At 46.5% G+C, this 23,880-nt stretch overlaps 1 protein-coding gene and 1 long non-coding RNA gene across 4 annotated transcripts in view; one reads left to right on the forward strand and one right to left on the reverse strand.

Annotated features, from left to right (window-relative positions):
• Window positions 1-23,880, reverse strand: part of FAM189A1 (family with sequence similarity 189 member A1) — a 232,119-nt gene that overhangs the window by 178,515 nt on the left and 29,724 nt on the right. The gene's annotated exons all lie outside the window — the stretch shown is intronic.
• LOC108296362 lies at window positions 10,004-15,924 on the forward strand. Its single transcript, XR_001821823.2, has 2 exons — window positions 10,004-10,229; window positions 15,218-15,924. It is a non-coding gene; the product is annotated as an uncharacterized LOC108296362 (long non-coding RNA).

A 23,880-nucleotide genomic window follows, 5' to 3' on the forward strand; every position in this document is an offset into this window, starting at 1 on the left:
GGCCTTCCACTAGACACAACTCCACACTTACTAGAAGCTCAGGAAGATACACAACCCAGGGCAGGCAGACCACTTATCTCTAATGAGCAGCAGGGCTTTTAAGGCAGTAAGAATTTCATAGTTGTTTTCTTCCTCATTGAAATCAATTCTGAAAGGCACGTTTTCGTAGTTCGAGGATTCTAAGGGCTACGATAAAAGTCTCTGTTCTCAGGTTAAACATTTGAACACTATATTAAATATTCAAATAGAGTGTTATGTTGAATTTTGACTTAGTGTATTAAAATACTTTAAGTGGCACTGAAAAGGAACTTTTTGTAGTAAATTAAAGATGGCTTCTTCTCCTGCAGGAAAGTAGAGTTGAGTTCCCAGCCTCTCACACATGGGCTGGCCCGTGACTTGCTTGATCCAGCGACTGTTGACAGAAGTGTCACTCTGGGACACAGGAGGCTAAGTTGTAAGGAGCCAAGTGGAACCTCTCAGAATGCTGGCTCTGGGAGAAGACAGACACCACATAACAAGTTCCATTCTTGTGCTGTGAGGAGACCCAGGTACCCACATGGAGAGGCCATCTGGAGACGGAGCAGTGTCTGACCAGACCTGGACATTCTGCCGCAGCACAAATGACATGCAGAAGACCCAGGGAGCCCAGCCAACAGCCAGAACCAAGAACCCAGACGTACAGCCCCAGCGCAGCTGCCCCAGCCATCCCCAGCCATCAAAGAGTTCTAGTCCCTGGTCTGTCTCTGCGTCATCCTGCTAAATTCCTCACTCACGGAACCATGAAAGGTGATTGTTTAGTGCCACTAAATTTGGTGGTGGTTTACTGTGCCGCCATAGATAACTGGAGCACACTTTTCTGTGAAGTACTTTTTCTTTCCAGACTTGGTCAGATGGGTTTATCTGGAGACTACAGTATAATTGAAATTCCATTAAAGATGCTTTCCAACAAGCAGGCGGGACTAATGTATCTTCCCACTGCAAAGGCCTGTACTGTCTTTGCCAAACCGCATCACACTCTGTGAAGTCATCCAGTACAACACGCACCCAAGTTCATCTTCTCTAACAGCTGTCTGACTCCACTGGAGGTTCAGGTGGGTGAACTGTGTCACTGCAATGCTGGCAAGCAAAAAACGGGATTCAACCCCACAGCGGAGGTCAGAAATGCCAGTAAAAATGACTTTCTAGGGTCACTTATAGGTTTCACAGCTCTGATTTCAAGAGGTATCAGATATGCCAAAGAAAACGTGGCCAAAGTTCTGGAAATATGGGCTCTTCTGATTCATCAGGGCCAGGGGTCGCTGGCCCCAGCCAGAGGTCAGCCACCTTGGGGTCAGCAACCCTGGCACTGCCCAGATAAGGCAGTCCCCACAGGACTGGAGGGCTGGCTTTCCGTTCTGTCTCTCCAGAGAATCAGCCCCAACTTCTGCTGGTTGTCTGTACAGACTTCAAAGGAAAAATATCTTCCTCCAATCTCATAAAAATATTCTTTGCTGGGACATAAACTCTTTTTTTTTTTTTTCCTTGAGGCAAAGTTTCTTTCTTGTTGCCCAGGCTGGAGTGCAATGGCATGATCTTGGCTCACTGCAACCTCTACCTCCTGGGTGTAAGCAAATTCTCCTGTCTCAGCCTCCCGAGTAGCTGGGATTACAGGCATGTGTCACCACGCCTGGCTAATTTTGTATTTTTAGTTGAGATGGGGTTTTCCCATGTTGGTCAGGCTGGTCTCCTGACCTCAGGTGATCTGCCTGCCTTGGCCTCCCGAAGTGCCAGGATTACAGGCGTGAGCCATAAACCATGCCCGGCCGTAAACTCTTTTCCTGCTGTCATTCTTGTCTAAACTGTGAGTTCTAAACAGCCAATGATTCCTGGATGCGTGGCCTCTGCTGGGTAGATAACCTATGCTGAACTGTTTTCAAATAGACAGAAAACCAACATTAACATGGTTTGTTGTTGTTGTTGTTTTGAGACAGAATCTGGCTCTGTCACCGGGGCTGGAGTGCAGTGGCATGATCATGGCTCACTGAAGCCTTGATCTCCCAGGCTCAAACAGTCCTCCCACCTTGACCTCCCAAGTAGCTGGGACTACAGGCATGCACTACCACACTCAGGTAATTTTTATTTTTTAGGAGAGACAAGGTCTCACTACGTTGCCCAGGCTGGTCTGAAACTCCTAAGTCCAAGCTGAGGTCCTCCTGCCTCAGCTTCCCAACCTGCTATGTTTTAAAATTCAAAAGTAAACATTGCACTAACAGCAACCTGAATCTGCCTGCACTTGGAGGCTCACCGTTTCCGTGTGCTCACCTATGCCATCTCCTTTAAGCCTCAGGTCGAGTCCATGTCATGCTCATTTCAGCAGAAATGGCAGGCAGCTGTCCCAGGCCCACAGCTGGCTCCTGGTAGAACAGTCAAAGCCAGGTCTACCAGATCCCAGTACCTATGAGAAAAGGATCTGGACGGTGCCTACCTCATACCCCCTCTATCCCAGCCACCAGCAGCGCCCCAGGTCCTTCCATTCGTGCTGTGTGCATGGCTTTTCTCATCCCCACTCTGACCGCAGCAGCTGGGTGGGCACCTTACAGATCTCCTTCCCAAATCCCTGCAAAATGGCCAGAATTCTAAGTCCCAGGCTGTTCATTTGTTTGTTTGATGTGAACTTAGACTTCAGTTACCTTGGTGTTAAGAGAGAACAGTGTTTAAATTATGTGTGGCAAGGAAAATTAATTTGAGATTATGAATTCCCTGCAGCGTTCAAAGAGTATCATGGAGCTTTAGAGCGAGTCGGCTGGGTCTCAGTTTATTGACATGGAGGAACACAGAAATGCTGAGGGGAAACACGGAGCTGAAGAGTGCTGTGCAGACCGAAAACCCATTTCCATCTGAAATCACACCGGAAAACAGAAAAGCCGGCCTGTGGATCTGCGTCGGGGCATGGAGATCACTGTGGGTGGAGGTGCAAAGAGCTCCACCTCAGAGAGCTGGGAGGGAAGCTGAGTCAGGGAGGGATGCCTGCCTTTTTCTGTAGATGTTCCCCTACTGTTTGACTGGTGACAGTGAGATTGTATTATGTTTGTAATTTACAGAAGGGGGAGGCACAAACTGCAAGAGAAATCGGTCCCTCAGCTGGGCGAGGTGGCTCACACCGGTAATCCCCGCACTTTGGGAGGCCAAGGTGGGTGGATCACAAGGTCAAGAGATCGAACCATCCTGGCCAACATGGTACAGTACAACCCTGTCCGTACTAAATACATATATATATATATATCAGCTGGGTGTGGTAGTGCGCGCCTGTAGTCCAAGCTACTCAGAAGGCTAAGGCAGGAGAATCACCTGAACCCAGGAGGCAGAGGCTGCAGTGAGCCGAGGCTGTGCCACTGCCACTGCACTCCAGTCTGGTGACAGAGCGAGACTCTGTCCCAAAAAAAGAAAAAGAAAGGAAAAGAAATAGGTCCCTAGAGCATGCGGTCCAAGAGGGCCACGTCCACATTTCCACATACCCTGTGGCTGAATGCCCAGACTCTGAGTGGGGAAGAAAGTTAAAGATGGAGGCTAATAAGAGTTTGGCAATGCTGAGAGCTCCCACGTGGCAGGCCCTGCCTGGGCTCTTCACCTACATTACATCAATCAGTTTTCAGGACTCCCCCATGAGGTGTCATCGCTGTTACAGGTAAGAAACTGAGGCACAGAGACCGTAGCAACTTCCCCATGGTCCTGAAGTGATGAGAGGTAGAGGTGTGATTCCCATCCAGGCATCCCAAAGCCCATGCTCTGAACGGTTTGTTGTGACACTTCATAGTTGTGCTGACTTTTACCATTCGACGTCTTTGAGGGTCATTTTTCTTATCTGTCAAATGACGGTGACAGTACCTCCCTCTTTTTGCAAAGATTCCTTTGCAAAAAGGAATACTATACATCTATATCATATGTATGTATACCATCATACATGCTCATATATCATCTCGCCCTGTGCCTGCAGACGGCGGACTGCAGAGCTCTATACCCTAGCAGCCTCACAGGGACAGGGAGGGCACTGGTGAGTGGGAGCAAGCTGCCATCAAATCCACAGACAAGGGACAGTTTAGCAAGTGAGGAGAGCATGTGCCGCGGCCCCTCCGCATCTGAGGAATGAAGAGGAGGGAGGTGATGAGGTAGGACAAGGCCTGGCATGGAAGATAAGGCTAAGAAACCAAGCAGCTCAGGAGGCTGAGGCGGGAGAATCACTTGGACCCAGGAGGCGGAGGTTGAAGTGAGCTGAGATCACACCACTGCACTCAGCCTGGGCGACGGAGTGAGACTCTGTCTCAAAAAACAAACTAAAAAGAAACCAGGAGGGCACAAATGGCCACATGGAGAGGGCAGCCCCTGAGAGGGCTCTGGACCGCAGCTTGGGCAAAGAGCATGGGTGCAGGCAGCTGCCACGGACACAGGGGTGACACAGTGGATGTCTCTTTGTGTCACCTCCACAGGGCCCTGGTGTCTGGAAGATCTCCTTGCCCATGACTTAGACGGCTGGCTGACTGGGTTAGCATTCCACCCCACTCCCTCCTCCAAACACCCTGCTTGATGCTCCTTCAGCATCTCTTCAACACTCATCAGAAGGGATGGGAGTCAACTGGTTTTCTCTTAATAAAAAATGTTATACCTTTCTCTTTAATTGCAAAGTAAGGTTTTAAAAAATAACATTTCCAAATAAAACAGCTGTGGGAGGCATAGTCAACGTTTAAAATTTACATCATAAAATGAATTATTGATTCCCAGCAAATACTCCTCCTCACTCGGTTTCGGATTTTCAGCTGACTGCAGCACAGCCCTAGGGCCTGCACCAGGCCCAGTCCTCCACATTAGGGACCGGAGAACACTTGGACCGGGTGAGTTTTTATGTCTCTCCATTGCCCTCAAAGGCACTGCCAGCCTCAGCAACAGGAACGTGCTGACTTCTAACTCACCAGCTCTACTGTGAGCCCGTCACCCGCAAAACCTCAGTCACTTAGTCCAGGGATGTGCTGGCACCCAGCACTAGTGCAGCTGGCACCAGATGAGGCCCCTGGCAGCTGCCCGGCAGCCCACCCCTCTATTCAGCTTCAATGCCATGAGAGGGGGCTGGGCCCAGAGCTTCAGGGCGGCTCTCAGCATGAGGGAGAAGGGGTCAAGTAAAGGAAAAATCAGGAGGGAAAGCTGAAGACAGTCTAACGCCTGGGGGTGGAGGTGGAACAGGTAACCAGGTCTTCCTGGGGACAGACGGGCGTGATGTGAGAGACGCATCCAAGGCCCCTTGTTTGACTGGGACAGGTGAGCGACTTCACAATGTGGGGATGGACTTGGAAGTGAAGAGAGAAAGAAAATTCGTGCTCTGTAACAGGGTTGGCGCTCTTTCTACCATATGTCATCATAATATTTCAATCATCAGATCTGAACTAAATACAGACTAATTGACCAAATAATATTTTAATGACAACAGCAGTGGCCCCCAGCAGTGCTCCAATTTATGCACAACGTCGAGATAAATTACATCTTTTGACTTGCAAAGATATCTAATTAGGAAGATTTCCAGATATAAAGAACCATCACGGTAACGCATGTCATTTCATCACTCTAAAGTCCCTCGTTAACATATGAAAATGTTACTGTTTAATAAACTGCTAATGTCAGATGAGGTCCTGAAGATGGGACATGGGTGAAGCTGCTGCCCAGTGGGCAGCTCAGCTGATTCATCACCTGATGGCACTGGATGTGGCCATTCCTCCGCCTCCAGATGGAGTCACCAGATGGATATTTTGCCATACAATAATCTTTCTTATTTCACTTTATTGTATTCTGACTCTCTAGCTGGGTAGAGCTGGGAATCAGTATTTGTGTTAGGATGAGATATTAAGATTCTCTTGGAGCGCTGGTGTTTAACATAGTTTATCTTAAAGGCTGCCTCAAGGTTGCTGCAAGATAAAACTGCCTGAGGGAGTCTGTCAATCAGATGCAACCATGGTAACAGAGGAAACTGCAAAATGGCCATAATTCTGCAACTTTGCCCAAAATGAGGACAAAACCACCCTGTATCCAATACAGTACATACACTGGGTTTTGCAGTGGCATGAAGAAATGCCTTATGGAGTTGGCCCAGTTTGGGAGGTAGCAGAAACAACATCTCAGTGGGTTTTGCAGGAAGAATAGGAGTTTGCTGACAAATTTCATGCTTCCTTTGTAGACAATGGGGAAGTACCAGAGGGCACGGAGCAGGATGATAAAGTGAGGAGCTCTATACTAGGGAGGGTGGATTTGCCGCAGAGGAGGGGTGGGCAGAGGGCCAACGCAGGGGAGGGGACCACTTAGAAGAATGCCACATTGTTTTCAGACGGAATTTGCAGGCTCACTGGGAATGCTGGGTTGGACCCTACACCAAAAATTACATGGAACAAGAACTTCTGTGATAATGCTAAGCATATGTGAGACTGTGATGATCCTAACACCGGAACTTTTTGATAGAAAACCAGTGATCACTGCAGGGAGTTACTACCATCTCCCATCCAACATGTGTTACCGTGACTGCTGCTAATGTGTTGAAAAAATAAAAACAGACAATGGAGGCCTGGCAAGGTGGCTGAGGAAATCACACGTGTGAGAGATGGGCTGACGGAAAAGTCCAAAACCCCTTCAAGGAGCATCCGCGCCATTCCAAGGTTTCCAGAGCTTCAGAGCCATGGACTGTCTACTCCTGTTTCTCTGTAACCCCCGACAACCCCAGTTTTAATTTCCATTCTCTTTCCCCCTTATCCATTGACTATTTCATTTATTTTTGACTCAAATATGCCAGGCATACTTGAGAGCTGAGATGCACGGTGAGGTAAGTAGAGCCAGCACCATCTCATACCGTCGCTCCTGTCTTCCAGTGAGGGAGAGAGCCAGTAACCACACAGCTGGCGAGGGACGTACAACTGGGACACATACACCCAAGGAGACGCCAGGTGCCTCTGAAGGCTGAGAGTAGACATGTCCTGCCCATCACACCTTCCTCGCCTGTGTCAGAGCTACATCTAAAAGCTAGTTCCTGGCCAGGTGCAGTGGCTCATGCCTGTAAATCCCAGCACTTTGGGGAACCGAGGCGGGTGGATCACAAGTTCAGGAGTTCGAGACCAGCCTGGCCAATATGGCGAAACCTCATCTCTACTAAAAATGCAAAAATTAGCCGGGCATGGTGGCATGCACCTGCAATCCCAGCTACTTGGGAGATTGAGGCAGGAGAATCGCTTGAACCCAGGAGGCGGAGGTTGCAGTGAGCTGAGATCATGTCACTGCACTCCAGCCTGGGTGAAAGGCGAGATTCCATCTCAAAAAAAAAAAAAAAAATCTAGAATTCCTAATTTCCATCATATTCACTCTGCTTCATTCATTTTTCAGTTTATTTGTTTGTTTATTCATTTGCTTGTACCTTTGTTCACCTGCCAATTCATTCTTTTAACGTTCAATCAGTTATTCATCCATTAGCTACACACAGGGCAGGCACAGAAGATACAGCCCTCTTGTCTCAGCTCAGCTACAAGGCACAGAGGCATAACAAGGCTAAGGAACATTGCACAGGAGTCATAAACAGGTGCTACGGGCACACTGGCCAGTGAAAGCTGACCTGGTGTGGGGGGGCTCGATGAAGGCTCTGCAGAAGAGGCCCTGACAGGTGCCAGGGAATCACTTCCATAATATGCAACACACACACACACGCAAACCTGATCACATCCATAATATGCAACACATGCTCACACGTTCCATGTGACGTGCAGACAGGACCCCTGCCCCATGGAAGTCAGAGTCAAAACGGGGAGTAGAGAGGAAGCAAAGGCTGCATCTTGTGTCAAGTGCCACGGAGGGAATAGCCAAGTACTGCGGCGTCTCGGGGGCCTTCTATGGAGAAGGTGGTGGCTTCAGGGCCTGGCGCCTGCAGGAAAAGAACCGGGGGAAGCACCTTGCAAGCACGGAGAGAAACTGTGGAAAGTTACAGAAACTGTCAGGAAGCCAGTGGGCTGGAGCAAAGGGTATCATCAGATGAAGTCAGCAGCTTGGGCAAAGCACTGCAGGTGGAGGGAAACTTTTTAAATTTTTTCCTGTATGTGTCAAGAAGCCACTGAAAGCTTTCAGAAGACTTTTTATTGACAGGATTCTATTTTTATCTTTTTTTAAAATTTATTTTATTGCATTTTAGGTTTTGGGGTACATGTGAAGAACATGCAAGATTGTTGCATAGGTACACACGTGGCAGTGTGATTTGCTGCCTTCCTCCCCATCACCTATATCTGGCATTTCTCCCCATGCTATATCTTTAAAGAAGTATACTGGTTGGGCCCTCAAGCCCATAGAGGGGTCATATTGCAAGGAGAAAAGACCGCCCTTTCCTCGGCCGGGCGCAGTGGCTCACACTTGTAATCCCAGCACTTTGGGAGGCCAAGGCAGGCAGAACACGAGGTCAGGAGTTTGACACCAGCCTGACCAACATGGTGAAACCCCATCTCTGTTGAAAATACAAAAATTAGCCAGGCACAGTGGTGCGCGCCTGTAATCCCAGCTACTCGGGAGACTGAGGCAGGGGAATCACCTGAAAGCAGGAGGCGAAGGTTGCAGTGAGCTCAGACTGTATCACTTCACTCCAGCCTGGGCGACAGAGCGAGAATCTGTCTCAAAAAAAAAAAAAAAAAAGAAAGAAAAGGAAAAAAAGAAAGCGAAGAAAAGACCACCCCTTCCTCTAAGTGAAGAGGCAGATTCCAACCCTTGGCCAGGCCGCCATGCAGGGCAGAAGGTGCCCTGATTCTAGCTGCTGCAGATGCTGGGGGAAGGCAACTGAAACCAAAGAGGTGGCCATACTGACGGGTATGAGGGAAAGAACTGCAGATAACTTCCGAAGAAACAGCTGGTGGGCTCTGATGTGCATGGGTGGGGAGGTGAGGGAAAGGGACTGCTGTATGCTCCATGCATCTTGGTTCTATTATCTTTGTGGCCCACGTGCAAGCTTTCAGCTCTACAGAAATGCTAAACAACTACAGATTTCCCATCGTACGTATGCCAGAGATCAAATGCTTCCCAGAAATTCTTGGTTGTTCTGTCTTCTGCACGCATGCAATGGTGCAATGAGGTCTCCCTTCCGAGATGCACAGGGCTCTCTGCAGGGTCAAATTCCAGAGCCGGGATTCCCGAGTCAAAGCGTGAATTGACCTATCATTGTCTTAACTCTGACAAATTACCCTCCTGGGTGGGGGTGGGGGAGCACTGTACCATTTTACACTCCTCTTTTAGCAAAATATGAGAAGGTCTGTTTCACCCCAGCTTCAGCAAAAGAGGGTGTTCTCCAGTTTGTGGGGTTTTGCCTGATATCGACAAGTGACATACAATATCTTGCTGTTGTTTTAACTGTAATTTCTGTTACCACGAGGTTCACAGTGTTTTCATGTGGTTAGGCCATCTGAATTTCTATGAGCTCTCTGACCCCACCCATTTTTCTTTTGGATATTTGTGGTCTTTTTCTTATAAACTTCTAGGATGCAAGAACTATTTGGGATCTGAATTGGAAATATTTCTCCCAGTTTGGTATATTGCTTCTGAGTTTGCATGCTTTCTTAGAAATTTTATTTTATTTATTTATTTATTTATTTAGCCATGTAAAAGTTTTTGCTTTGATATAGTCACATTTATCAAAATGTTATGGTGGCAAAGAATCCTATATGAGCTGCTAAAAAGGAATGGGATGGGGGAGGTGGTTCTTTGGTCCAGATTTAGAGAGATCTCCAAATGTATCATGAAGTGGAAAAGGCAAAAGTACATAGTTTACCCCTTTTTCTCCATGAAAGAAAGTGGGCATGTATGCTCTTATTTGTTTATATTTTCATAAAGGAACTATGATAGGTTATTTTATATGTCAGCTTGGCCAAGCTCTGGTGCTGAGTCATTCGGTTAAACACTAGTCCAGATGTTGCTGTGGCTGTCCTTTTTAGATATGATTCATATCTACAATAAACAGACAGGGTTAAGCAGATTATCCTCCGCACTGCGGAGGGCCTCATCCAGTCAGTCAAAGGCCCTCAGAGCAAAGACTGTGGTTCCCCAAGTAGAATGAATTCCTCTCAGGACTGTGACACAGAAAGCCCACCTGAGCTTCTAGCCTGAAGAATTCAGACTGACAAATGCAACTTCCTCATCTACTGAACCTCCAGCCTCCCTGCTGCCCTGCAAATATCATACTTGCCAGCCCCCACAATCAGGTGAGTCCATTCTTTAAAAACAAAAAAATCAGGCTCTGCTGGGCGTGGTGGCTCATGCCTATAATCCCAGCACTTTGGGAGGCCAAGGTGGGAGGATCACAAGGTCAGGAGATCGAGATCATCCTGGTTAACACAATGAAACCCCACCTCTACTAAAAATACAAAAAATTAGCTGGGCCTGGTAGCATGTGCCTGTAATCCCAGCTACTCAGGAGACTGAGGCAGGAGAATTGCTTGAACCCGGGAGGTAGAGGTTGCAGTGAGCCGAGATTGCACCATTGCACTCCAGCCTGAGTGACAGGGCCAGACTCAGGCCCCCCCCCAAAAAAAAATCAGGTGTGCTCTCCCCACCGCACCCCCCGTCTGTATCTTCCTTTCCTCTCATTGGTTCTGTTACTCTAGAGAACCCTGATTAACACAGGAACACTTGGAGGACTCAGAAAAAAAAAAAAAAAAAAAAAAAAAGTTGATAAGTAAATGTCTAAAGGAGCTGGGATTTTCTGGAACACTATTTTGAGACACAGTGTACTACATTTGGAGAATAATGGTATGATTTATAAACACTGGGAAGTTGACATTAGAATATGATTTGGACTGTAGATAAGTTAACGTCACCTTATCTTGGTGTCAAAATGTGTTAAATTTGAGGTACCACAGACCTTGTATTTGGAAGCATTGAGAAAGTTGCATATTTTGTGGAAGTGTAGCTAAGACGAGAGGTTTGGAGAGCAAGATTAATCTGGAGTTATCACCTGGGGGTGATCACTGAATTCATAAAGGTGAAATAATAGGGAAGAGAGAATTGAGTGGAGCGAATGAGAGAATGTTGGGAAATGCCTGTGAGAGAGAGAACTGGCAAAGGCTAAGAAAAAATGGTCAGGCAGAAGGAGAATTAGGATCTTGCCTTTTCAGCAAACTAGAATAGGACTCTGCAGAGTCAGGGAGTGCTCAGCAATGGCAAATGCTGCAGAGAGGCAGAGGTGTGGGGGAGCTTTAATAAGGCATTATCACTGGCTTTGGAAAGAATTGTTTTACTAGAGCATGGTAGGTGCTGAAGCCCAATTTAAGGAATCTTGGAGTGACTTTGGAAAAAGCATGAATAGGAGGTCCTTCCCATCCCTGGCTAGAGCATTGTTAATAATAGAAAAGAGAGATTTCATGACAGTTTAGAGGAGGAAAAGGCTCCGATTTCCTTTTTTTAATCTTTACATTTTACTCAACACAGGGAAACTCTTTGCCTCCAAACCCAAGAGCTATGTTTGTTTGTTTGTTTGTTTGTTTATTTGTTTTCTTTTTTAAGGGCATGGGCAAATCGAACATGCTTAAGTAGAAGAAAAGAAGCAGAAAAGAAGGGATGATGGAGAGGGAAAGATACTTTCTTTTTGTTTTTTAATAGAGATGGGTTCTTGCTCTGTTGCCAGGCTAGAGCAGAGTGGTGCAATCACAGCTCACTGTAGCCTCAAACTCTTGGGCTCAAGAGATCCTCCCACCTCAGCCTCCCAAAGTACTGGGATTGTAGGTGTGAGCCACTGTGCCCAGACCTACTACTAAATTCACTGGAACGCTAGGTGATTCTTAAATGTTAGCCTAGGCCGGGTGCAGTGGCTTACATCTGTAATCCCAGCACTTTGGGAGGTCAAGGCAGGTGAATCACCTGAGGTCAGGAGTTTGAGACCGGCCTGGCCAACACAGTGAAACCCCGTCTCTACTAAAAATACAAAAATTAGCTGGGCGTGATGGTGGGTGCCTGTAATGCAAGCTACTCAGGAGCACACTGAGGCAGGAGAATCGCTTGAACCTGGGAGGTGGACGTCGCAGTAAGCCAAGATTATGTCATTGCTTTGCAGCCTGGGAGACAAGAGAGAAATTCTGTCTGAAGAGAGAACAAGAGAACGAAAAGAAAGAGAGAGAGAGAGAGAGAGAAAGGAAGAGAGGGAGAGAGAAGAAAAGAAGGAAGGAAAGGGAGAAAAGGGAAGGAAGAATGGGAGGGAGGGGAAAGAGAGAGAGAGAAAGAAAGAGAAAGAAAAAAAGAGAGAAAGGAAAGGAAAAAAAGGTAGTCTGCATCAGAATCCCTGCAGGACTTGTTAAATTGCAGACTTCTTGACCTCAGCCCCAGAGTTTCTGGTTTCTGTTCAGCAGAAACTGGGTGCATCCTAAGAACTGGCCTTTCTAACAAGTTCCAAGGCAATGCTGATGCAGTTGACCTGGGAGTCACAATTTGAGAGCCTCCACCTCAGAAAAGTGAAAAATGTAGAATGTAGGTTGTGGGCCAAGGTGTGCCTTGGGAGAGAGAAAAGGCACATCTTTTTCAGGAGATGACCAGAAATGAAAAAAGAAAGGATGAATAAAAATATACAACATTTTGAAGTAGGGTTAGAACAGCAATGATAGTCACTAGAATTGGTGAATTATGTACAAGAGTCTCGAAAATTGTCACTGTAGATTGTGAAATTGTGACAAGATGGACAGGTAGAGATGACACTGTGAGTCCAGTGCTGAAACCATCCAGGGAGGTNAAAAAAAAAAAAAAAAGTGAGTACAGTAATTGTGTGTGGGAAGGATGAGGGAAGGGTGGAAATGGGAATTCTCAGTTTAGGCCTTGTTATAGTTAGAAACTTTAAGCCACGTAAATATCTCACCTACTCAAAACAGAAAGTAGAATTTGGGGCAGCATCAACTTTTAGGAATAAAATAAAATAAATGCTACATAAATTAAGCAATAAAGGTTATTCATTTTATATAAATTTAAGATACAGAAAAAAGAGAATTATCCAGGTTTATTCAAAAGATGAACTGCTGAGGAAGAAGACATTTTTTAAAAGCACTGAGATGCAATTCTTTTAAACATGAACCTTTATACCATATTTTAAAGCTATATGATATTCTACAAATCTGGTGTATCCTTCATGCATTTGACAGAAGGTTTGATTCCTACCCTGACCCCACCAGGCAGGCAAACATAACTTGTAGTGGTCTGTAAAGGGGCCAGGCCATGACCTGGGCTGAAGTGGGCAGCCTGTGGCTTGGAAGACTTTCCAGGGAACAGGTGGTACGTCCCCAAAACACTTCACTTTGTGTCCGAGGATTCAGAGATGTCCAGGGTAAACCGACACTTTCAAAACCAACTCTAAATGTTTGTTTGCTTGCTTGCTTGTTTTTTATTTTTGAGAAGGAGTCTCACTCTGCCGCCCAGGCTGGAGTGCAGTGGCACGATCTTGGCTCACTGAAACCTCTGCCTCCTGAGTTCAAGCGATTCTCCTGCCTCAGCCTCCCGAGACGCTGGGACTGCAGGTGCATGCCACCATGTCCAGTTAATTTTTTGTATTTTTAGTAGAGATGGGGTTTTACGGTGTTCGCCAGAATGGTCTCGATCTCCTGACCTCATGATCCTCCCTCCTTGGCCTCCCAGAGTGCTGGTATTACAGGTGTGAGCCATCTCACTGGCCCCCAACTCTAACTGTTTAACAAAAACTAAGAATCATGCATAACAAGAGCTTCATCATGGACATACACATCGTTTTACAGGAAACTCAAACCCTAAATACATGTAATCTCCTTTGTTGCAGGGAACTTCCTCCCTGTTAGTCTGAAGAAAAGTATTACCATCTGGGACACATTCCTCTCACTTTCAGGAGAAGGGGCTTTACAGAAGGGTCTTTATTTACACTAGCAGCACCCCACTATGCACCTGCTGCATTTGTGAGACATGGGCTTTCTGGGCCACTCCACTGACTGCTGAGCCGGCACCTGATGACATTTCTTCAAGCAAGTTGCCTTAGCTGATCCATCTACTGCTCCACACCCGAGGTGGGGTGGGGAGGGGTGTCCTCTGATGGAAGGTCAGTGCCACAGAGAAACACTGGCCACTCAGAGTGACAAGTGCCCTGCTAAAAGAAACTGCATGCACAGCATTAGAGAGCCAGGTAAACTCATGTGAGGAGTCTGTGTTTGGGACTAAACACACACACGCGCATGCGCACACACACATGCCTGTGTTGAATCCCAGCTCTGTTACATCACTTTCTGGAGGTTGCTTCCCTTTGCCAAGGCTGCCTTTCCCTACATTAAGTGGGAACGATACGATTCCACCATAAAGAACGGTCATGAAATCCAAATGCAGTGATGAGCCCTAAGGCTACAAGTGTCAGTACTGTAGGTAGTAAGCGCTTACTAAATGCTGGCTCCTCCTCCGTAACTGATGGGAGTATTAGGAGCCATATAGATCTCTGGATAGTTCTTGAAAGCTGTCTCTAGAGGCTGTGTTTGGCAACATGTCACATGAATCTCTTGAATGAAATTCCCCTGACCCTTAGGTCTTTCAGGAGTAATGCCAGGGTCCTTCCTGTGAGCCTCTCAGCCAAGTGGGGCTAGTGGAGAGCAGAGATGGGCCTTGGCTAGTAGGGAGCAGGACACAAGCACAGCCCTGCGGTAAGGCAGACAGGGCTCCCTGCCAAGGTCGTCTGCTTACCGCACCAAGGCCCCTTCTACCCCTGTAAGCTCACCTGGCCCCGGGAACACAGGAGAGCTGGTGCTCCCAGAGGAAACAACCGGGGACAGAGCCCTGCGAGCCCCCTTCAGGGAGACAGTTCTGGGGCATTCTATATGGCTCCAGGCACCCCCAGGCTCACAGTGTCGACCCTGCTAATGCCCCCCAGGGACTACTTTTCCTGTCCCACATCCCCCCAGCTCCTCACACCTGCTTCCTTGTCCTGGGCTCTGCTTCTGGGCTAAAGACACCCCCAGTGTGGAGAGCTGTTTGGAATGCAAGAGAAGACCGAGGACTTGAGGCCCCTGCTGTCACTTCACTTACATCCCCAGGAGCGCAGGCCACTGCCCGTCAAATCCTGTCCCCGTGAGGCAAGATGATGACGGCGGTCGCAGTGGACACTTATTCCCGTCAGACACCGACCTGAGCACCTTATTATTAACTATTTTAATTCTCACACCAACCCCACAAATTACTATGACTGTCTTTGTTTTCCAAATAGGGAAACCGAGGCACGAGAAGCTAACTTTCCGAGGCTGCCCAGCTGGTAAGCAGCAGAGCCAAGCTTCCCGCTTGGCCAGCGAGCTCCAGAGTCCCTGTCCTCAAATCAGAAGCTGCATGGCACAGTGACGCCAAGAAAACAACCTGGAGGGCCCAGGCTGGCAGAAGTCGGGGGGGGGGGCAAGGACAAGGAGGAAGCCAAAAGCTAAGAACAAAGTCAGACGGACACCGAGGCAGAAGCCGGGAAAGCAGAGCATGGTCACCAATTGTTGGGGACATGCTCTGAGTGAGAGGGTTTGAGAACTGCCACTCGCGGGCCGGGGACTGCTCGCTCTAAAGGTGTCTCAGGCTGAAATCCAGCTAGACCTCTGCTCCAAGTCAGGGGCTGCGGCACAAAACACGGATCTTTGCTCTTTCTGTCCACAGCAGCCCTCAGCCCACCCCAAGACAGCAGCAGAGAAGCGACCCAGGTAGGGGCTGCGGTCAGTGGGTGGAGCCTCTGGTTTCCTAGGGAAGTCAGACCTGCTGGTTGCCATTTTCTCCATAAATTTCTCCCATGAAAGTCAAATATCTGCATTAACTAAATTTTTGATATTTTATGGATTGGTTCCACAAAAAAAGCACTTAAACAGCCCTTTCTGCTGACTTCCAAATTCCTATCTCACCTCCCTCTCATCTTCAATTAAAGTTTATCATCCTCTGTGTAAACCAAGAAGGTGTATGGTGACATTATTTAGTGAGTTTTATTTTATTTTAAATTATAAATAACAGCAAACTTCAAAAAATGCTTCCATTTCACAGTTATTCCTTTTCAAGATTTTTGGCCATAAACTAAAGCTAAAGCCAACCTCCAAAAGGCACAAGTGACATCTTAAACAAAAGCGCTGACCAAAGCGAGCCCTCCCCAGCTTCTTGGGGCATAAATTGGAATTTTACGCCATAGGCCAAGAGTTAAAACTATACCTTCCGATTTGCTTCCAATGTGATCTGTAATTCACGGTCCAAAGAAAAGTTTGGATTCATGCCAGAACAGCCTCACACACACAGCCATCTGCAAAGTCCCAAGAAGCCCTGTGTAAATGCAACCCAAAACTTACCCTTCCACGTTCTCAAGATTTCTAAAAGAAGAAACAATTTCCTGTCTCATACATGGTTTCCCTCCGTTCCCTCCCCCCTCCCCCTGCCCCTTCCCCTCCCTTCCCTTTCCTCTCCCTCCCCCTTCCTTCCCTTCCCTTCCTCTTCCCCTTCCCTTCCCTTCCTGTCTTGTATGTGGTTTCCCCCTCTCTCTCCCTTGTTTTCTTTCTTTCTTTTTCTTTCTTTCCTTTCTTCTCTCTTTTCTTTCCTTCTTTCCTTCCCTTCCCCTTCCTTCTCTTCCTTCCTTCCCTCCCTCCCTGCCTTCCTCCTTTTCTTCCTTCCTTTTTTTGAGACAAGATCTCACTTGGTCACCCAGGCTACAGTGCAGCCTCACCGTTCCATCTCGCTGTCTTGGACTCATGAAATCCTCCTGCCTCAGCCTCCTGAATAGCTGGGACTATAGGCATATGCCATTGTGCCTGGTTAACTTTATTTTGTTTTATTTTTGGTAGAGATAAGGTCTCGCTGTGTTGCCCAGGCTGGTCTCCAACTCCTGGCCTCAAGCAATCCTCCTACCTCAGACTCCCAAAACGGTGGAATTACAGGTGTGAGTCACCCTGGGCCTATGGCATCTTAATTTTTAAATTTTTCATCTCTTCTATTTTTTCTACATGAGGTCATTATTTTATTTAACATATATACACATAGTCACAAAGAGACTTAGGACTTCAGAATCAGAAAATGAATTAAAAAAAATACAATGTCCTGCTACAAGAAAATAATTTTTACCTAAAAAATCATGGAGAAATGGGCTGGGTGTGGTGGTTCAAGCCTGCAATCCTAGCACTTTGAAAGGCCAAGGTGGGCAGATCGCAAAGTCAGGAGATCAAGACCAGCCTGACCAACATGGTGAAACACCGTCTCTACTAAAAATACAAAAATTAGCCCAGCATGGTGGCGTGTGTCTGCAGTCCCAACTACTCAGGAGGCTGAGGCAGGAGAATTGCTTGAACCTGGGAGGCAGAGGTTGCAGTGAGCCAAGATCACACCACTGCATTCCAGCCTGGGTGACACAGCGAGACTCCGTCTTAAAAAACAAAAAATAAAAATAAATCATGGAGAAATGGCTGGGTGCCCATGCCTGTAATACCAGTACTTTGGGAGGCCGACGTGGGTAGATCACGAGGTCAGGAGTTTGAGACCAGCCTGACCAGCATGATGAAACCCGTCTCTACTAAAAATACAAAAATTAGCCAGGTGTGGTGCAGTGCTCCTGTAATCCCAGCTACTCAGGAGCCTGAGGCAGGACAATCACTTGAACATGGGAGGCGAAGGTTGCAGTGAGCTGAGATCTCGCCACTGCACTCCAGCCTGGGCAACAGAGCAAGACTCCAATAACAACAACAAAAAATCATGGAGAAAGAAAGTGCTAGAAGGCGATGGACAGAAGTTACTGTGATTGAAGAGAAGATAAGGGACTAACTGGGCAAAGCATTCACATGAAGTCCGTCATCACCCAGAAGGTTCGTCGTGAGTCTACACTGGCTCGCAAACACAGCAGCAGCTGCAACATTGGCTGCTCTTTCACTGGCAGGGTAAGGCGTGTAGACACAGTGTATCTGAGAGGCAGGGATCAGTCAGATTTTTAATTTCTCTCCTGCAGCCCAGAGTCTTGTACTGGGAGACGAAGCTTCCATTTGCTGTCATGGCGTTCCAGCAGACGCAGAGAGTCAGGTAAAACAAATACACAGGGGCACCACCTGGGATGTGTGGGGAGTATTGTCAGACTCTGCGTCAAGGTGCAAGGGGTGGGTGGGCTTACCAGAGTGAGAGGATATCTAGAGGGAATACATGTCTAACCTTGCACTCGGGCTTGAAAAAACATCAGCTTTAAGTGCTGAATTCTGAATGCATTTATTGGATCCAAAAATGTCTGCGTAGGTCTTCAGTGTGCCAGGCACTGTTCTCAGTCTGGGGGTGCAGCAGTGAATAAAACTGTCAAATAAACTTCACACAGTGAGAGGGTAAGAGACTTAATGCACCCCATAGGGCATTAGAAGGTGGTAAGCCGGGGAAATGAAAACGGGGGAGGGTTGGGACAGGCAGCGGCAATGTGAATGGGTCTGGCCTCACTGAAATGTCAACAGAACAAGAAGAGAGCCAGAACCACAGAAAGTTCCGACTGAGGCAGCGGCGAGGAGGAGTGTGGCTGGAGCTGAGCTGGCGAGGAAAATCCAGGAAGGCTGGCTCAGGAGTGGGAGGGGGTGGTTGCAGATGGGGGAGTTGGCTTTTAGCCAGAGAGAATGTGGAGTTTTTGGAGCATTTCCAATACAGGAGTGACAGAATTTGGAATGAGCTTTGAAAGGTTCACAAAAGTAGCTCAGAAGAAGTGGGGTTATGTGGCTTCTGCAATGTGACCCAAGATTTGACACAACCCGGAGAAAACTCCAGCCCCAGTAGGAAAATGGCCAAAGGCCATAAAGAAGTCACACAAGAATTCACAGAATATTTTCAGCCCCATGGTATCATGTGAGTAAACCCACACAGTTCAATTTCAGCACCAGGTGGGAACCTGCCTCCTATAAGTTAAATGAGATAAACGAAAATGTAATCATGATGTTGTTCCCTTTCACAGAAATGTGGCCTAACTTCTGAAATCTAATGAAATAACTTCACTTTGGCCAACAGGATCACTCAGCAACTGAGGCCTAATTTGAGGCCCTAACTCAACTATCTCATCAACTGCAGTTGCAATTAACAAAAAGTCCAGTAGGCAGAGCAGGGCCTGGACGATAAAGGTCTCACGCCTCGCCTGGGGCTGCCGTCGCTATTCCAGTGTCTTCCCCCCAGACCCCTCGGAGGTTCACAGACTGTCACACGTGCACACAACTCCAGCCACCTGCAAAACCAGCTCCCGTCAGGAAATGCGTGTGCTCTTTCCTACACAGTACAGTGAAAAGCAAAATCCTAACGTACTTCCCCATATAAAAAAAAAATAATAAAATGAGAAGACTCAGTTTTCTGTCTACACAACTGCAAAGACAAAAAGTCAGAGATGTGAACTCCAGACTGTTAACATATCTACTGAAATAAACGGAGCAGTTTCATCAGGAATGTGTACAAGCTATATTGCATACATATTGGCATCAATCATGAATAAATGAATTTTGGCTTTTTGCATTTCATGTATGGGACTTATTTACATGGCATATTGGCAAACTGGAATGTAAACTAATAATATAAATGATATTGCAAATTGGAGGCATCCCCAAGCTGCCAGAAATAGGAAGAAGGCAGTGTTTAAGTTTCTTCCAGTATGAAAAACTTATAGTGATAACCCAACTAATTCACAGTAAGGAGGAGAAGACGGAACACTAACCTTTAATAAATTCATAGGAGCTGGCCGGGCGCGGTGGCTCAAGCTTGTAATCCCAGCACTTTGGGAGGCCGAGGCGGGTGGATCACGAGGTCAAGAGATCGAGACCATCCTGGTCAACATGGTGAAACCCCGTCTCTACTAAAAATACAAAAAATTAGCTGGGCATGGTGGTGCGTGCCTGTAATCCCAGCTACTCAGGAGGCTGAGGCAGGAGAATTGCCTGAACCCGGGAGGCGGAGGTTGCGGTGAGCCGAGACTGCGCCATTGCACTCCAGCCTGGGTAACAAAAGTGAAACTCCATCTCAAAACAAAAACAAAAAAAAAATAAAAAATAAAAAAATAAATTCATAGGAGCTGCTTTCCCTGTTCTGCAGGTGCTGAAAACCAACTTATGCCTCCTACAGGCATCTCTGCTTAAGGGCCTCCCATATCCTGAAATACAGATACTACCAACCAAACTATAAATTAGATTGCTTTCTATTCCTATTTCTATTAACCACTTCTCTAAAATTTGCTAAAATTTGCTTATAAAACTAAACTTGGTGTCTTTTAAGAAATGGAAATTTTCAACTCTAATTTGAGTTCTTCAATAACTATTTCTCTGTTTCAATAACTATTTCTTCTTACGTTAATTTTGGCTCTATTATTTATAAACTAAGCCATTTTCATTTAAATCTTCAAATACATTGGCATAAGGTTGCTGATTAGGTCTGAAATCTTTTTTATATCATTGTCCTTTTTATTTCTCCATTATTCAAGTTTCTTCTCTTTTATTGTCATCAATAACAGGTGTGTGTACTTCTAACCCTTTTCAAAGAATTTCTGATTGCCTCTATTGTTTCTTGGATTTCAATTTCATTCTTTTCCTTTAATCTTAAATTGCTCTTTTTGTGAATGTATGCATTTACTTTGATTAACAATTTCAAAGGGAAATTTATCTCTGATGTTTGTGAGATGTGAAAAGTAACTGAAAACTGCAAAAACAAACAAAAAACTCCTAGAAGCTCCCACCAAAAGTTTGCAATAATTATTACTATTTCATAAGAGAGGTTGGGTGTGGTGGTTCATGCTTGTAATCCTAGCACTTTGGGAGGCTGAGTTGAGCAGATCACCTGAGGTCAGGAGTTCAAAGACAGCCTGGCCAACATGGCAAAACGCTGTCTCTACTAAAAATACAAAAAATCCGCTGGGCATGGTGGTGTGTCCCTGTAATCTTAGGTATTTGGGAGGCTGAGGCAGGAGAATCACTTGAACTCGGGAGGCGGGGATTGCAGTAAGCCAAGATCACACCACTGCACTCTAGCCTGAGCAACAGAGTGAGACTCCATCTAAAAAAATGTACTTATATATTTCATAAGAGGTAAGAGAACACATCAACGCAGTCACATGTCACTTAATGATAAAAATACATTCTGAGCAATGCAAATGGTAATTTCATCACTGTGCAAACCTCACAGAGTGCACTTACACTAACCTAGATGGCACAGCCTACTACACACCTAGGCTGTGTGGTACAGTCAAGTGCTCCCAGACTACAAACCTGCACAGCATGTTGCCGTACTGAACACTGTAGGCAACTGTACCACAATGGTAAGTATTTGTGCATCTAAACGTAGAAAAGGTGCAGTAAAATGTGATATAATTCCTTTTTAGATGAAGTCTCGCTCTATCATCCAGGCTGGAGTACAGTGGTGTGATCTCCACTCACTGCAACATCTGCCTCCTGGGTTCAAGCCATTCTCCTGCCTCAGCCTCCTGAGTATCTGGGATTACAGGGACATGTCACCATGCCCAGCCAATTTCTGTATTTTCAGCAGAGATGGGGTTTCACCATGTTGGCCAGGCTGGTCTCGAACTCCTGACCTCAGGTGATCGCCTGCCTCGGCCTCCCAAAGTGAAAATGCGATATAATCTTAAGGGACCACTGCCTTATATACCGTCTGTCATCAATGGACCATTATAGACGTCACTACACAGCACAAGACTGTATTGTATTCATTCAACAGATGACGTGTGAGTCTTCAGCATGAGCAATACGCTGAATTAGGAACTGAGGATATGCAAGATAAAAGTTTATAACCCAAGAATGAAACAGAAATGAAAAATTACAAGTAATAAGATGATTAACAATATCAACAGTAACTAACAGTAGTTTCTTGGTTACTTACCATATGCTAGGTAATGTTCTAAGTATGCCATATGAAGGTTATTTATTTTATTTATTTTATTTTGAGACAGGGTCTCATTCTGTCACCCAGGCTGGAGTGCAGTGATTGCAATCACTGTAGCTTCAAACTCCTGGGCTCAGGAAATACTCCCATCTCAGCCTCTCACATAGCTGGGACTACAGGCACATGCCACCACACACAGATATATATATATATATTTGTAGAGATGGGGTAGCAGGTCTTACTTTGTTGCCTAGGCTAGTTTCAAACCCCCGGTCTCAAGCTATCCTCCTGCCTCCACCTCCCAAAGTGCTTGGACCATAAGCATGAGCCACCACATCCAACTAATTTTATTTTCTGCAGATGGGGTCTTGCTGTGTTGTCCAGGCAACAATGTACTGGCACAATCATAACTAACTATAACCTTGAACTCCTGGGCTCAAGTGATCCTCCCACCTCAGCCTTCACAGTAGTTGTGACTACACGTATGTGCAACCATACTGGGCTAATTTTTAAATTTTTTGTAGAGATGGGGTCTCACTAAGTTGCCTGGGCTGGACTCTAACTCCTGGCTTCAAGCAATCCTGCCTTGGCCTCCCAAAGCACTGGGATTACAGGTGTGGGCCACTGCACCTGGCTTCATATGAAATTTAATCCTCAAAAGATCCCATGCAGAATGATGAGGGTAACATTGTTCTCCCCACTTTACAGATGAAATCCCCAGGAATGAAGGCAATTAGAGGTAGCAGGTGGGTGGTGCACCATGCAAATCATTATTAATAGCCACGAGCACATTACACAGAGTCTTAGTTTTGACATCAATGGAAGTTTTATCATGTTTTTTTGTTTTTTTTTGAGACGGAGTTTCACTCATGTTATCCAGGCTGGAGTGCAATGGCGCGATCTCGGCTCACCACAACGTCCGCCTCCTGGGTTCAGGCAATTCTCCTGCCTCAGCCTCCTGAGTAGCTGGGATTACAGGCACGCGCCACCATGCCCAGCTAATTTTTTGTATTTTTAGTAGAGACGGGGCTTCACCATGTTGACCAGGATGGTCTCGATCTCTTGACCTTGTGATCCACCCGCCTCGGCCTCCCAAAGTGCTGGGATTACAGGCTTGAGCCACCGCGCCCGGCCTGTTTTATCATGTTTTTGACAGTCAGCAAAGCAGATCAGGTACTGTGATTAGGCACTCGGCTTCTTCCTGCTTACGAGATGACATTCTGAAGCCCTTCGGTCTCATTGCCCGGCTGCCTCCGCTCCTTCACGTAGCCACTCCCCTGTCATCTGTCTGATGTGCGTCGCCAGCTCATTCATCACCTGGCAGATTTACTCACTCACTCGTCACGCGGCCACTGATGAGCCTGTCCTTCCGCATTCATCCCCACTCTGGCTGCCGCTCACTCTGACAACCACCACCTGTCACTGTTTGCCAGCCACACCAACACTTTTCTCGGGAGCTGCCATTAGCTCTTTTGTCAGATTATTTAATTGCTTATTAATTTGCTTATTAACTTCCCTTCAGATACCTCTTAGAATTTTTTCTTCTTGTTCTCCTGTGCCGACCACTTGACTCGTTTGCTTATCACCTGATATTATTCACCCTTCATCATTTGACAGCTTTTCCGATTCTATTAATCAACATACACGGTGTGAATTCCATCTCTTATTTCTGTTAGGTTAAACCCATACAGATCTTGCTCTGTGCCAAGTGACTTAGACTTTGCATGAGGATGACACTTAAATTAGAGCATATTCAGGCCTGGCATGGTGGCTCATGCCCGTAATCCCAGCACTTTGGGAGGCCAAGGTGGGCGGATCACGAGGTCAAGAGATTGAGACAATCTTGGCCAACATAGTAAAACCCTGTCTCTATTAAAAAATACAAAAATTAGCTGGGTATGGTGGTGGGCACCTGTAGTCCCAGCTACTTGGGAGGCTGAGGAAGGAGAATAGCTTGAACCCAAGAGGTAGAGGTTGCAGTGAGCCCAGATCATGCCACTGCACTCCAGCCTGGTGACAGAGCAAGACTCTGTCTCAACA

The sequence above is a fragment of the Cebus imitator genome, unplaced genomic scaffold (genome assembly GCF_001604975.1).
Source record: "Cebus imitator isolate Cc_AM_T3 unplaced genomic scaffold, Cebus_imitator-1.0 Scaffold706, whole genome shotgun sequence".
Taxonomy (NCBI): Eukaryota; Metazoa; Chordata; class Mammalia; order Primates; family Cebidae; genus Cebus; species Cebus imitator.